Source organism: Sphaeramia orbicularis, chromosome 13, assembly GCF_902148855.1.
Source record: "Sphaeramia orbicularis chromosome 13, fSphaOr1.1, whole genome shotgun sequence".
Lineage (NCBI taxonomy): Eukaryota > Metazoa > Chordata > Actinopteri > Kurtiformes > Apogonidae > Sphaeramia > Sphaeramia orbicularis.
Genome location: NC_043969.1, coordinates 43,748,278 through 43,764,224, shown reverse-complemented (window position 1 = coordinate 43,764,224; position 15,947 = coordinate 43,748,278).

Here is a 15,947-nt window from a genome sequence, read left to right as displayed (position 1 = left end):
GAGACATGAAATGAGAGTAAAGAAGCATAGATAATGACTTTCAAACTGCTGTGTGCTATCAGGACACAACTGAATTTAATTATTGAGATAAGCATGTTTAATGTTGGAGTTTATGCTATTATTGAAGGAAAATACTACTACTGCTAAACAATGATTTCATATTTTCAGTGACTGACTTGTTCACTGGCCATCAAGTGGCCAAAGAATGAATAAATATGCAAAACACCATCTGTCAAGGGGCTAGTTTTACTAAATTTGTATCCAACATCTCAATATGCGATTCATTAAAGATGCATTTTGCATTTTACCCATCCCAATAGACCGACAGCATTAGCATTAGCACTTAGCGCATTATAAGCATTGAGCTGCCATTGGAGGATCAGGGACCAACTCCAGATTTTTAGGGGCACCGACAGGAGAATTAGTATTCATAAACCTGTTCTGATGAAGGGGGAAATTGGAGGAACCCAGAGGAAATCCATTAGGGGAGAACAATTTTTATATTAATGTATGTTTAACCAATGCTGCATGGATTTTGAGGGCATTTCTAAGTCTGATCTTGTCCATTTAAGGATGTTTCCACAAACCAACACAGCACTAGTGATGCAGAAACAGTGCCTTTGCAAAAAAAAAGTGTTGGGGAGAAGTTGTTTTGGTGGAACATAATGTATGTGCATGAGGAATTGCATCATGGTATTAAAATGACAAAATGTACAACAAAACAAAACAACATAAAAAAAAGTGTCTGCCATTGCCATTTCCTGTTCGTAGCTACAGCTTGGACAGTGTTGTTCTTTTTATACCAAGGAGAACTTTACACAGAAACAAACAGACAGAGGAAGGAAGGAAGGAAAAGGAAAGCAACAATCTGGCCACTGCATTATGGAATATATTCTAACGGAGTACATCCTGTGAGAGAGGCTAGGTTCAATATATAACAGTTAGCTAATAACAATAAACAACCAAATCTTTAATTTCTAATGATTATCCACTCAGCACTAGATGTTGTTGTTCCCTCCAGGTTTACACACGATGCTTCTAAAAGGTGCAGACTACATAGTTACTTTTATGGTAGATGTGGCCCACAAATCCAGAGAAACTTCTCCTTTTGCAGGAGCTAAATGTGAAAGCCAAGAAACCGTGTGTCGGTGCACGGGTCTCATTCTGCACAAAGCCAAAGATTACAGTGGACGAACAATAAAAAAGGTGGAGGAGACTGCAATGTTTCTGAGGAGTTACCTCAAACCTCTTTCACATTTATTTTCTCTTGTGTAAAAAGAATTACATGTCATCTCATAGCAGTTCCTGTGGAGAGTAAACAAGATGATATAGGTTTCTATTTTAACTTAAAGGGGTGATATTTTGCTTTTTTAAATGGAATTATGCATTTTCAAACATTTCCCTGTGGTCTACATAAACTGTAAATGCGCTACCTGGGTCTGAATTCTTCATTTATTCAACTCCACAGGTCCATCTTCAACCCTATTTATTAGTAATGACACCAGAAAGGTCGTTTTGAGCGCTGGCCCTTTAAATGCAAATGAGCCACTTCACGCCCCACTCCCTCCAGGTTGTTGACCGTGCTGATCTGTCCTGTTCAGCCACTTGAGTTCGTTAATACAACCAACAACTGAACATTTTAGGTAATGGGCTCGAAGTTTGGACATATTTTCTGTTTTACTACAACCGCTGCTGCCGATAAGCAATTATGTCGTACTCGAAGAATTGTTCGTCGGAAGTCTTGACCTTATATGTGCAAATGTCATCATGTAACTAGTTATAAAATGTAACAAATCAAGCAGGAATTAAAACAGGCTGTAGGTTGTATACACAAATAAATGAACCAAAGTCTAATAAAAGTGGGTTTAATAAAACATGACCCCTTTAAAAGTGTGTTATTTACAAGTGTTAATACTCTACATGTATTTTTGTCTTAAATCTCACTAAAGAAAAGTCTAATTGAGCTGCAACTTGATCTCACAGAGCGTCAACCATGCTCGGCGAGGGGAGATGAACAGTAGCGAGAAGTGTTGGTAATTAAGCGGCGGCGTACTAGCCTGCTGGTCGCATTGTAAGTGTTGTGCTGATTGAGTGGTGCAGGTCTGCCTGTGTGTCAGGGGAGATAACATGGCCTCTCTCCAGCTTACAGCAAACGGACGTGAATGACGACTTGTTCAAATGGCCCGTCACTATGGAAACCTTCTACAAAAGCATCCCAGCTATTCACACAGGGGGAACATTGAGGCTGTGGAAGAAAAGAGAGGGAAAAGGGAAAGATGGAAAAAAAGAGGGAAGAGAAAGGGAGAAACAGACTGAAGAAGTGGAGCAGGGAGGAGGGAGAAGAAAGCCGGGAGATAGATCATCAGAAGCTCACAGCGACAGAGCGAGAGGACAGAAAAGAGGAAGAAGAAAGACGAGGAGGGGGGATTGGGGAAGGAGGGGGAAAAATAATGGAGAAAGAGGGAATGAGGCCACAGTTGTGAGAGACTGGCATATGAGGGAGGAGATAGGAGGCAGAATGTGAATGGCATAGAGGACGATGCAACAACAGCTGCTGCTCTGCCCGGTTTGGTGCATTTAGCAACACTGAGTCCTTGTACAAAAAAAAAAAAAAATGACCCTCAGCTCCATAGGTTTCGCACATATCTCCCCTGACACAAACATATATAGCAGACTTACAATACACAAAGCTATGTCTGTGCTCAGCCCCTTTGTGAACAACAAATAAACTGTGCCCATTGCCATGGCAGTGAGCATCAGCCTGTTCAGCAATGTCACTCCCCGTGATGAGAAGACACTGCACCAACTGCCGCCAGATTCTGGAGGAAGATTCACTAAACGGCAAGTGGCAAGGAAATGGAGCTCGAGTCTGCGAGGTGTTTTCAGTTTAGTGTCACACTGAAAGTTAAAGACTCTATTAAAGCCAGTTCAAGTGTTTTTATCTACTTCTTCTTGCACAATACATCACATTTTTGTACCAGCTGTCCCAACAAAGACAAACATTTAACTGGGTGTTCTTTATCAGCTGTGATGGGTTCTATAGAATATATAAATGCTAAGTTTACTCCAATATTGTAACATACATGCTTATTGATAAGTCACACAACTCACACAAGCACAAAAGTATTGACACATGTTGAATTCACACTGAGGGGTTGAGCAACCATACAATGACAAAGGTCATATAATTTTATATTGTGATAAATATCATTGCAATGAATATTTAATTTGGTCTTAAGAGTCACTTGTGTACATAGTCACCAAAAATACTAACAAAAGTTTGTGTTTACATAATTTTATTCAACATTGACCTTTCTCTCTAAAATACTTCTCATGTTCTGACCATAAATAACTACTGTACCGATGCACTGAGGTACGGCTGCTGGTATATTGTCTTTTTCACTGATGGCAGTGGAAAGAAATGTTGGTTTGACAATTTGACACTTTTTGAGAACAATATTTTTATCATGATGGCATGGAAGTCCTAGACGCTAGAGGTGTGTAGTGTCCCAACATTTTTATCCATAAAGTGGATCTCCTCAGGTACAGCAGTGTCTGTTTAGGCCAGTATATTATCTTTTTCTACAGAGCAGCCAAAATTTCCTTTTTCTACTTCTACAGCGCCTAAGTCTTATAAAACCCTTGTTTGCCATGTTCATTCATTCATTCATTTTGAACCCACTTCATCTTCACTAGGGTCACAGGTAGGGCTGTGCAATTAATCGAAATTCAATTACGATTTCGATTATTAGACGCAATGATTACAACAATTATGTAATCGAGAAAAAACAATTATTAATTTTGAGTTGTTTTAATTCACGCGCACGCAAGCTCCCATGAGCTGCTCTGCCCCGCCCCCCTCTAAGCTACTGCTGCCTGCTAGCTGGCAGGTCCACCCCAAGAGGAAAGTTGTACCTAGCGGTCTGGAAAAATGGCAGGAGAATCCCAGCAGAAGTGCTTGGTAAACAAAAAAGGCAAGTCAAATTCAATTGTATGGAATCACTTTGGTTTGATGAAGAAGACGAAGAGCAAAACACATCACGTGCAAAAAGTGTTTCGTAGTTGTGTCCGCACCGACCGCTAACACAACAAACCTTTTTAACCATCTGAAGTTTAACCACTGCCACCTTTATCATAATCTTATGAAAAACTAAAACGCATAAAACAACTTCGTCCGCAATACAATCTTCAGTTTCCGAATCTCTTTACGCTGCAACTCCCGTATTAACCTAACCCGTATAACCCTAACGTACATATTCTAGATGGCTGATGTAAACAGAAGGCCTGAACTGAAACCTCACGGCACGCCACTGAATTTACTGTTTCATACTACATTGAACATACTTGAATTTATAATTTGCACTTTACTTGAGTTTTTTTTTGTTGTTTTTTTATTGCTACAGTTCTATGGCAAGTCTATAGCAGTTTAATTACAGTGCACTATTTATTTACAAAAGGAAACATACTTGAATTTACAGTACACTTATTTGCATTCAAAGATTTTTTTGTTTCATACAAAAGTGAACATACTTTGTTTTAGTGGTTAAAAGCTTTATTTATGTTTAAAGAGTATATTTTACATTGTTTTGCAAGAAAAAAATAAACAACTTTAAGGTTAACAAATAATCGTTTTTAATAATCGTGATTTCAATTATTGCTAAAATAATCGTGATTTTTTTTTTTTCTATAGTCGAGCAGCCCTAGTCACAGGGGTCGCTTGGAGCCTATCCCAGCTACATAGGGGCGAAGGCGGGGTACACCCTGGACAAGTCGCCAGTTCATCACAGGGCTGACATTTAGAGACAAACAATCACTCTCACATTCACACCTATGGGCAATTTAGATTAACCAATTAACCTATTAGTGCATGTCTTTGGATGGTGGGAGGAAGCCGGAGTACCCAGAGAGAACACACGCAGACACGGGAGAACATGCAAACTCCACACAATAAAACAATAAAAAAATTAAAGAAATTAGACAACTTATCTTGAACATATACCAACTCTGAAATGAATGAAATGATGTAGTCCCCTGCAGAGGACCTAAGGGTCATCACTAGGTCATTATGGGTAATTAGAGATGACCAATCAGAGTGGACATAAGTGTAAATATTCAAAAGCTAATAAGACAAAGTTAGCTGTGTTTGGCCACTGATTTTAAAAAAAAGTAAACATAGCCACCATGTCATCACCCAGTGGGTTTAGTATCAAATTTGGAATCTGTCGCCATCTTGCTTTCTTGGAGCTTGAAGTGTTCATATTTGGAGAAGACAGAGCTGGGAAGAACAGGGGTGAGTGAAACTTGTCAAGCTAATGCTAATTTACGTATGTTATGTGAAAATGTTATGATTAACACTAAGATATACTTTCCATATGTCAACAATTCATATTTGATAATAAAACCACCCACTGAAGAGCGTTTATACCTCTTTTTTGATGATGGGGTAAAACCAGAGGACTGACGGTGTAGAAAGTACATGCTAAGTTGACACCAAATAGCACCAGTCCGACTTGGAATTTAATTAAAATGTTGAAGTTCACAAAGTTATCATGACTGTGTATTTTTAGAGTAAATTAGAAGTTGTTTTGAATGGGATTAACTTGATGCTGGGGTTTAACATTTGGTGACAGGAGGTAGTATTATGCTTTAATTTCAATTCCAGGCCATAGTTGTTGTCATCTGTATTTAACTCACAATGTATTTGAAAGAAAGTGACAATTTTTTTAGTGCACACTGTAAATAGAGTTCTCTCTTGTAAAGTAACAAAAGCCTTGATTTACCAACAATCTCCCTAAAAATAAACTGAACAAAAGTCACATCTGGACATAAATTCCCCAATTAAGACAGAAGTGTGATCTAGTCTTCAAAACGTCTTAGTTGCCACATACCATCTGCTGCATTGTTCAAGTAGAGACAAATTTAGACACCGCGCGAATGCAAACAAGTCAATGAAATGACACAAACACGTGAGAATAACTACAGATCTGCATTAGACGTTCATTTGGGTTCAATGTTTTCTGACAAACATTTTCAGCAGGACTGAGGTAGTCTAGTGAAAAAATGAGTATAATTAAAGTATATGGAGTGGAGAGAGTTGGTCAGAAAGCCAATTCAGGAACAAATATGGTCGTTCAGGTGGGAGAACTTGTTTAATCTTATGTCAGTTTCAGTTATCTGAGGCAGCAGTTATCCAAGGCTTGTCCGCTAATGTTTGTCCTTGAAAATGCAGTCTCCCAAAGAAAGTCTCAGAGAGTAACTCACACATTTACAGGCGATAATCGTGAACTTTCCTGATATTGAATCTCATCCTATCAAATTCTCACAGCTTCCAGAGAGCGTATCATTTCTAGCAGCACTGGGCATCGCCAGTCAGCCAACGAAGTTGCTCCACATTTTCTGTCAAATCTTGAACATTCATCTCCCGAAGAAGAACCTCATATCACCCCCCGGCTGCTGAATCACACTCTCTCTCTCCCAAATCTTTCTCCTCTGTCTGCCATAAATTGCTCTCATGAAAAAAAGACGACTGACATCTCTCCTTAGCTCATATTTCCTCACTTGGAGTCTTTCTTGCCGGATCTTTGGTTTATTATAGCAATACAGTCAAGGTATTATCGCCCCGGAACACTTGACTATAGACCGCCTGTAAACGTTGAGATGTTGTAATTATTGTATGTGCTCAGTTTAAGTGCTTGTGGACAAGAGTGCCTGTTAAAAGCCTGTAATGTAAATGCAGTGAAGGGGAGAAATACTAGGCCAAGAGAAGAGAAAAACTGTTAATTAGAGCAAAGTACTTTTTTTCTTCCTGTGGCATGATGCCTTTTCACTGGGGAAAAGGTGTGTCTCAGCTATTTATAAGTGGCTCCAGTTGGTTGGCCAGTGGGGTCTTGCCTTCTAGGCCCAAAAATGAGGAATAACACTGGAAAACATAAAGACAGTGCCGTATTTTCCTGGTTTTGGTAGCATCATCCTAATTAAACCCATATTTCATGTGAAGAGCTTTCTGTGAAAGAACGCTCAGAGGGGATTTTCAGGCAAAAAACTGCCCTAAAAAGTGCAGAATATCTTCTATTTCTTTGATGAAACAGTCTGGCAGAACACAGATTAAAAAGTTAATCATCAGCCTGGGTGGCATTTCATTTATTTTCAGTGTCAAATTAAGGATTCAGAGAAGTTCTTGTGTTTAACTGTATACAGTCACAGCAGGTTCACACTGCGAGCGGCTTAGTTTATTGTAGACATACTAATTACATTTATCCCATTTAGGTTTAACCAAGAATATTACATGTACAACGCAGTGTCTTTAATTTATATAATGTGGATTATCTGAAATAAATTGCAACGTCTCTACTCCACATGTCTGTGTTATATTTCCTACTCTGCTGTTGACGGTCACTCAGCCAACAGTGTTCGGGTTTAACATTTCACTTTCATGCTTTGGGCTACAACCTCTGGCAGCTAAGCCCCAGGCCATGTCAACGCAGACGTCTGCCCAGTCCACAATAAAATAACAGGTCGAGACACCAGTGGTGACAGAGATATCATATGGGGATCACAAGTTCTCATACAAGCTTCTGATGCCGGAGGATATGGTGGATCATGGTGAAACACAGGGCGTTGACTGGGCCAGTACCTGTGAGGGTTTGATAAAGTGTGTGTTTTTGTTGCAGGTTGAATAAAAGCATAAAAACCGAATAAAAAAGGTGGTGTTTTACAGTAGGGCTGCACCGTTTCTGAATATCTGGGTCTATGCAGATACAAATGCTCATATAAAACTGGCCAGTATTCCTGTTGGGCCAAAAGGTTGTTATGACCAAATGGGTAGGAGAAGAACCTCCTTCAATACATCTGTGGAAGTCTTTGATATCAGACTATACTTCTCTGGAAAGATTAAGATTTTATATTAACGATCAGAAAGATGTCTTTACAGCAAAGTTTGGCAAAGTGTTGGAGAATTTGGGAACTCAGACTGCAACTACCTGAAATAGACCTAATGAGGACTTTTGAGATCGTTGCTGTGGACGTATTTTGGATTGCTACATATTTCATACAACCTGTATTTGTACTGTGCTACACTGATGTAATTTTGAAAATGTTCAATTAAAATAATGTTAAAAACAAAAAATAAAAAGTGGCCAATATTCCATGCAGATACTCATTTTGTTTCCATATTGGTTTGCTGCTAACCATATTAGCATCCTTTCAAGCTAATTAATAAGTTAAGCTCACTGTCTCTATGAATGACCTTGACTTAATCTGAATCTTCTTTAGTGTTCACACTGACCCTTTACATCACGCACTGCATATGGAGATGGAGGCTTTAATGCTATTTTCTGTCATTGCATAAAAATGAAAAGTCCTGAGGTTACAGGAGATACTGTGCTTCTTCTGTGATGTGATGCAGAGGCAGTCAGGACAGGTGTAGGATGACTCATCCACTTGTAAACACCAGTAACATATTAAAAACATTTATGAGGATTTAAAACTAATTAGTCTAGACTGACTAGTTTTAAATCCCTTAAAAAAAACAAACTTAAAAACAAAACTCCTTTTGTAGCAACTTCATATTTTACCTTTCCTGAGTGATTCATTTATTGCAATTTATTATTTATCTTCTGCATTTAGCATTTTTCACTAAAAATCAAGTCTTTTCTCATATTTAATTTATTGACCATGTGGATGTTCAGAAAAGTGAAAAGTAAATTGACAGGTTATTTTATCAGAACACAGAAAACTGAAGAAAAACTGACTTTTTCAACAAAATACATCATTAACATAAAACAAGCGTATGCATCCACTGTCCTTGATCCAACTCCATGGGTTTTACTGGTGAATCAATGTTGCAGAACATGACAGTGTTTCCATGGTAACAACGGAGCTTCTGAACGTCCAAATGGGTCATATCTGATGACCATGAAAAGATGACAAACTGCATTTTACACAAATTATTTACATGTATTGACAGAATTAGTGGATCAACAGTTAAACAGTTTAGATCAGCAGCTACTTTTGAATGGTGGCGGTTAAGGATCAAAGTCAAATTTGGGAAAAACGTATTGAATGTTAACTTTAGGTTTTACTTTGGCCACTGTTCCATATAATAACATCACAAGGAAGGATTTATGACTTGTACTGCAAAGACGACATCACATTCAGTACTTCAAGCAAGACACTTTAACAACTATTGTTAGAGTCTCAAACTGAATAAAACTAGTCCTATAGCAGTACTTTTTTACACCAACAGATAAGCATCAGCCAGTGCCACAGATTAATGGTTCTTTAAGGGTTGAATGGAAAAGGGGGATATTAGCCAATAGTGAATACAATGCCACTGACAAAACCTGTTTTTTTTTTCTTTGCTCAGCAAGAAAAGATATTCGTGTTTCAACTTCAACCCTTTTACCAGGGAAAATCTGTGTTTATTCATTTGTGACGAGAGCCGTATGCTCCGTGATTTTCTCATATTTCATTGACAGAACACAATGTCTTCCTGGTCCGTTCTAACTCCCTTCTGCCCTGTTGCCACGGTTACCACATAGATCATGACACGAGATGCTGACCCTGACTTGCTTAGATGCTTGACCTTCTCTGGTCAGCCTGTTCAACTGAGGATAAAATGCAACACAATGTTCACTTAAGACACAAAATTACATCAGTTTTGTATTCTTTTATGTCGTCTTTTCAGTGACTTTACTTTTCAGGGCTTATGAAAACATCTTAAGAGCTTCAAATGCCTGAGACATCACTGGTAATACACTTCTAGGAAAGGCATTACACTGCAGACCTTCAGGATCAACACTTTGTTTGAACAAAGCACAGGATCCTAGTTGTCAGTAGGATTTTCAGCTACCTGTATGTGTCTATACCTCTGATATATGGAGCCCACTATCACTCTAAAGCACAAGTGACTGAAAGAATGCAAACACATCCACTGGAGAACCAATATAAATGCCTGACAATGTACAGTACTTCCACCAATCTTGGTCACATGGTCATTAAAATCAGGGCTGCAGCTATCGAATATTTTAGTATTCGAGTATTCTACTGAAAATTCCTTCAATTAATTGAGTAATCGGATAAAACTTATTTTTGCTTGGTTAAAGAGCAATTATAAATACACAAGAGGCAATAAGGTATTTCCCTTAATAATGAAAGACCAATTGGTTTCCTTTTTTTTTTTTATAATTAACAGTTTCATTGTTACATTCATATTGTGCATATGCAACAAAATGTATTTTCTTGACTAGAAACATTTCCACAGAGGCAACTGCAAATACAAAAAAAAAAAAAATTAATTACTTTCAACTTATTATTTCTTAAGTATCAAAAATATAATGCATTAATATAAAAAAAAAAAGGCATCAACATTGCCTTTTTGATGTGCAACTTAAATTTGGCAGCTGTCAGTTTCAGAACTTACAGTTTAGACATAACAGGAATGTGTTGTGGCATATAAGAGGCAAGAACATTTGAAGGGGAACTTGGAACGCGTCCATGCATGAACAGTTGGACACATTGCTGCTATATTCAGGAGAATCAAGACAATGCCCCCCCCCATCTTCTGTCTCATAACCTATAACCTCCCCAACACACACACACACACACACACACACACACACACACACACACACGTACATGTCCAGTTAATTGATGATTCGTTTCATTTTTGCAAAAAGTACTTGGATTTTGCAAAAATTCGGCCGTGACAAGGTAAGAGAAAGCTTTCACCAAGCCGTGCACCATTTTGGCCGTGCTTTTGGGAAATTAACCTTGCAAATCACGGGTGCACGTGGCTCGCTGCCTAAATCTCTGCTTGTCACAATCGTAATAAACTAGCCACACATTCAACAGCAGCCATAATGAACAGGAACCTATCCCTCCGCAGTGTTAACGTTATGTTAGTAAGGTACATTAACGTTAATCTCATTGATTTGCGCTACGTTAATTTTATTTTTTTGGGGTCCTCCTCCATTCTGGGTGTCTACGGAGAAGATGCTACATTAGAGATGTGCTGTTGTGGTGTGGAAGGGCCGTGTTACAAAGGACACATGACACGGTGTTTACCTTGCTGTTCAGCCAGAAATGCCTCCACACTTTTGACATTTTCTGTCTTTTTTATTGTTTTTTTTTTTGTCTTTTGTCATCATTCTTGTATTCACTCGCTTTTCTATCTTCCCGCTGCTTCATCTTAAAACTTCCACGTCCTCCGTCATCTTCCTTTGAGTGATGTAAGCGCATTGTGCCACATCAAGTAGTCCGTGCGAAATGCCGTGCTTTAAGCTTCACAATTAAATAAGCGATTCCTCGAGGCAGAGAAAATTCCTCGATCATTTTTGTAATCGAGGTACTCGAATTATTCGAGGAATCATTTCACCCCTAATTAAAATGCTTCTGATACTGTGTATGAAATGCTACGGCTACACTATCAATGTAAAAACTCCAACAAGTAATTTTAATTAAAACCTGCCTGTATCTAAAGACCCTCAGCTTTATTGGAAGGTTCATGTTATTCCTTTTTTTACGACCCCGCTGTGAAAAGATGTGAGCTATAGAGATGTCTACGGAAAGTTCACCTGTGTTGACTAATTCATAATCTTCACTTCAGAGTTCCTGTGTTCACTGAGCCATCACAAGAAGAAAGAAATTGATTCTGAGGTTCATCTATTGCTTGAACTGTTAGAGATGGATTTTGTGATGGATTTTTTTCTATAAAGTTGCCTCAGAAAGAAACAGACCAAGGACTCTATCCACTTAAAATGCAAATGTTTACATAAAAATGTGTGAATCTGCTTTGCTGCAGAGCACTAAGCCAATGTTTCAACCCCTTTCTCTTCTTTAATGCCTTATGTTGTAAATACAGTGTGGATTTGGCAGCTTTATCTTATAAACCAGGACAACAGACCAACAAACATCTGTAAAAACAACCAGGCAGGAACATTTTTTATCTTTGCACATGCAATGGTAATTTTCTTCTTAACCAATAAGGACCCAGTGTGACATTTGTGGCTCTTCCCAAATTAATTTTTCTCCATACTTACCCATCCTGAAGTGATTTATCACCATTTATTGTAATATTATCTCCTGTATTTTGTGTTTTTTTCAGTGAAATCAGGTATTTTCCTACGTTTAATTTACTAATCATGTAGATATTCATAGAAGCTCAGAGTAAAGTTGAGGGTTATTATATCAAAAATAGAGAAAAACCTGAAGAAAAAGTGACTTTTTCAGCAAAATCTATTATTAATTGAATATAAACCAAATGTCTCCATCCCCTGTCTTTGATCCAACTCCATGGGTTTTACTGGTGAATCAATGTTGTGGAAGATGATGGTGTTTCCATGCTCACTACAGAGCCTCTGAACGTCCAAATGGGTCAAATCTGATGACCATGAAAAGACGAAAAACTGCATTTTATACCAATTATTACATGGATTAGTGGATCAACAGAGATTAAACAGTTTATATCAGTAGATGATTTTGGTAGATGGTGGATGTTTGGGTCTTTATGGGTTAATTTTGTGCAAAATGCAACACTTGGAAGTTGCAGCAAGGTGGCGTCTTCACCTGATGGAAATTTACAGTTCCATTTCCAGTTTATTTGTTGCATTGAAAGTATCAAACTAGATATATGTAGACGATAGGACATTTACAAGCCTAAAGTATCAAAACATGGGTCCAACAGCGGCCAGTAACATTGTATTTCCAAAGTTGTTGATGAAATACTTTGAGTTTAATGTGTAATAAAGTCAAAGATGGTTAATGTGTTGGATGTCGCTTTTCCCTGCTACACACTATTGTACTATACTACCCTTTAAAAATCCACTATGAGCTGAGTTTTACAACACAATGAAATAAACACAGAAAAGCAAACTCAGCTGGCAGTGTAAAAAGACTGAGTCAGTCAGATTTAGAGAGCTTATCCACTTTGAATTCATTTTTGCCATAAATATGCTACTTGAGAATTAATCAAATAAGTAATTGTTTCTTCTTCACATTGCACATGACCAAAACAAAGAAATGAACTCATCTACTGGCATTGTGGAAGGAGTGAGTCATTCGCTTAGTTCTAGAGGACTTTAAAACCCAAGATATAAAACTGCTAATATAGAAGTAATCACAATAACCAAATGTTCCTTTTATTCTCCATATTACACATGACAAAAAACAGAAAACTAAGCTAGTCTCCTGGCATTGTAGACAATGTGTAGGCATTTTTAAGTGAAAATCTGGTATTTTCCTATATTTATTTGACTGATCTTGTAGATGTCCATAAAAACTAAAAAATAAAGTTGAGGGTCATTATATCGGAAATAGAGAAAACTGAAGAAAAAGTGACTTTTTTTGTAAAATATATCATTAACTGAACACACCCAAGTGTTTCCATCCACTGTCATTGATCCAACTCCATGGGTTTTACTGGTGAATCAATGTTGTAGAAGATGACGGTGTTTCCATGGTAACTATGGAGTCTCTGAACGTCCAAGTGGGTCATATCTGATGACCATGAAAAGATGACAAACTGTATTTTACACCAATTATTTACATGTACTGATAGGATTAGTGGATCAACAGGTATTAAACAGTGTGGATCAGTGGACAGTTTGGTCACCAGTGGATGTTTGGGTCTTTACGGGCTAATTTGGGAACTATCACAAAAGTCACACTGGGTCTTTATGGGTTCAAACTTGTGTATATGTAGTAATTTGCTTTCTTTGAGCTGACAGCCGACATCAGGATGCCTGCTGCGTGTTGTGTTTCATTACTCTTTTATTGTGAGGGCAGGGGCTGCCGGTGAAGCGAGGACAACCGGGTGGAGATGGAGCAGGAGGGGGGCCGAAGAACAATTTCCCTCGCGGCCCCTCTTGACACAGATTTCAGGCTGCACACATCTCCTTGGAATATTAGTCGTTCCCCGTCTACCTCAGCGGAGCCTCGAGGGCCATCCATCCATCCAGCCATCAATATATTCCATTTGGTTTTCCCTGCCTACCTGGTTAGATTAGGTAGATTCACAGCAGATTGGTTTCCAGCTGGTGGAGTAGCACAAGACATGGAGGACGGAAGATGAAGGAGAGGAGGAAGCAAGAGAGCAAATTTGTTTTGATTCCACTCAGGGTGCACTATTTGCAGTATGTGCTGCCAAACTTGGGAGGAAAAACGTCAAGTGATAGTGAGGGCTTGACTACAGCTTCCTCGTTAGTCCAATCACTGTCAAAAGATGGCTGCAAAGAGGCAAGGAAGGCAGGGGGAAAAAATCAGCTCCAGGAGAGAGACAGGGCAGAACAATTTAACTATTAGTCAGAGAAAAATGAATTTAGCTGCTGCTTCTTGAAATAGAAAGTCTCTTTCTACTGTCAGAGGGAGGCAATTATTTTACCATTTTCTATATGCCGGGATAAATCACACTTCTCAGAGCCACCAGACGACCATGACATTTTACCTCCTGGAACACGTAGATGTCTTTATCTGACTGACATTTAAGACATTAGCGTGGATGCAAATTCCCTTGTGCTTGTTTGTGGTTGAATCGCTGCTTTTGTCACATGAGTCTGTGGGATTTCAGGAAAGCTATATCTTACTTAGCTCTGTTTCCAGGGTTCGTACACATTTTTCAAGGTCAAATTCAAGCACATTTAAGGGTAATTTTCAAATTTTTCCAGCACAACACCTTATCACTGTGGTAAAATAATGTTGTAATGTTGCAGGGAAGGAGTTGGACTCTGACGGTGGTGACACTGAGGCGGATGTTGTCCAAAATCAAGACAATATTGGACAACTCTACTCACCCTCTCCATGACATACTGGTCAGTCACACAGTTTAACTCCACCTTATAACTACATCATTATAATCACACACAACTATATTTTTGCGCACTTATGTATATTTCTTTAATTATCATATTGATAATATATTGTCTAGTACATGTTGCACAATTACTGTTCTAACTTTGTGTCTTAATAGAAGGTTTTAATAGTATATTGGTATATATTGTATATTCAGAGCTATATGTATTTGTTTGTACATTTACAGCTTCATATATATTTTATACATTTTCTTTTTCTGTTGTATTGATAATTCCTGCTACTTTTTGTTACACATAAATGGATCGACTATAACACCTAATAATTTCCCCCAGGAATTCATAAAGTATTCTGATTCTGAAAATTCATAGGGTATCTACAGTAATACATATACTAATCTTTTTTTTTTTTCCACTTATTATCACAACGGTGTGCATTGTATTATGCTATAAACATCTAAAATTATGTTTCATTATAGCAAAAAGTTTCAAATTAAAGAAAAACACAAAGTTTTGTCCAAAAAAGAGAAGCCACTTGGCATTCTTCAGACACACTCGCACTGAGACAAAGATTAAAATAAAAATGTACCAGGAGTCGACCTGAGAACACCCACTAATTATCATTTTTGACATAAAGTTCTCTTTTTCAAAATGTACCACCTCTCTGTAAGTAGCTTTGGTTATAATTAAAATACTTTCCAAAACTTAAACTAAATTCAAGCACTTTGCAGACCTTGAAAACACAACACTTAAATTCAAGTATTTTTAAGGATTTCAAGCACCTGTATGAACCCTGTGTTTTAGCCACCTATGAAAAATTACTATTTACTTTGCATATTACAGTTTATTTTGAGTCTTTCTGTTTGATCCTGTTTGTCCAGACTTTCTACAGTTCTTTTTTATTCTTCTAATTTATTATGTACAGTGTGTTTGCTCTTGTATTCTGTTTTTTTGTTATATTGTTTTTACTGTTTGTTAAGCTGCTGCTGCTGCGCTGCAATTTCCAAGTTTGGGATCAATAAAGTCTGTCTGTCTATGAACACTTGACACAGTGCATCCAGAGGAAACTAAATGTCTGTATCAGTTTTTGTGTTACTTCATCATGATGTAGTGTGAAGAAGTGAGATGTTAATTGCAGTTATTATG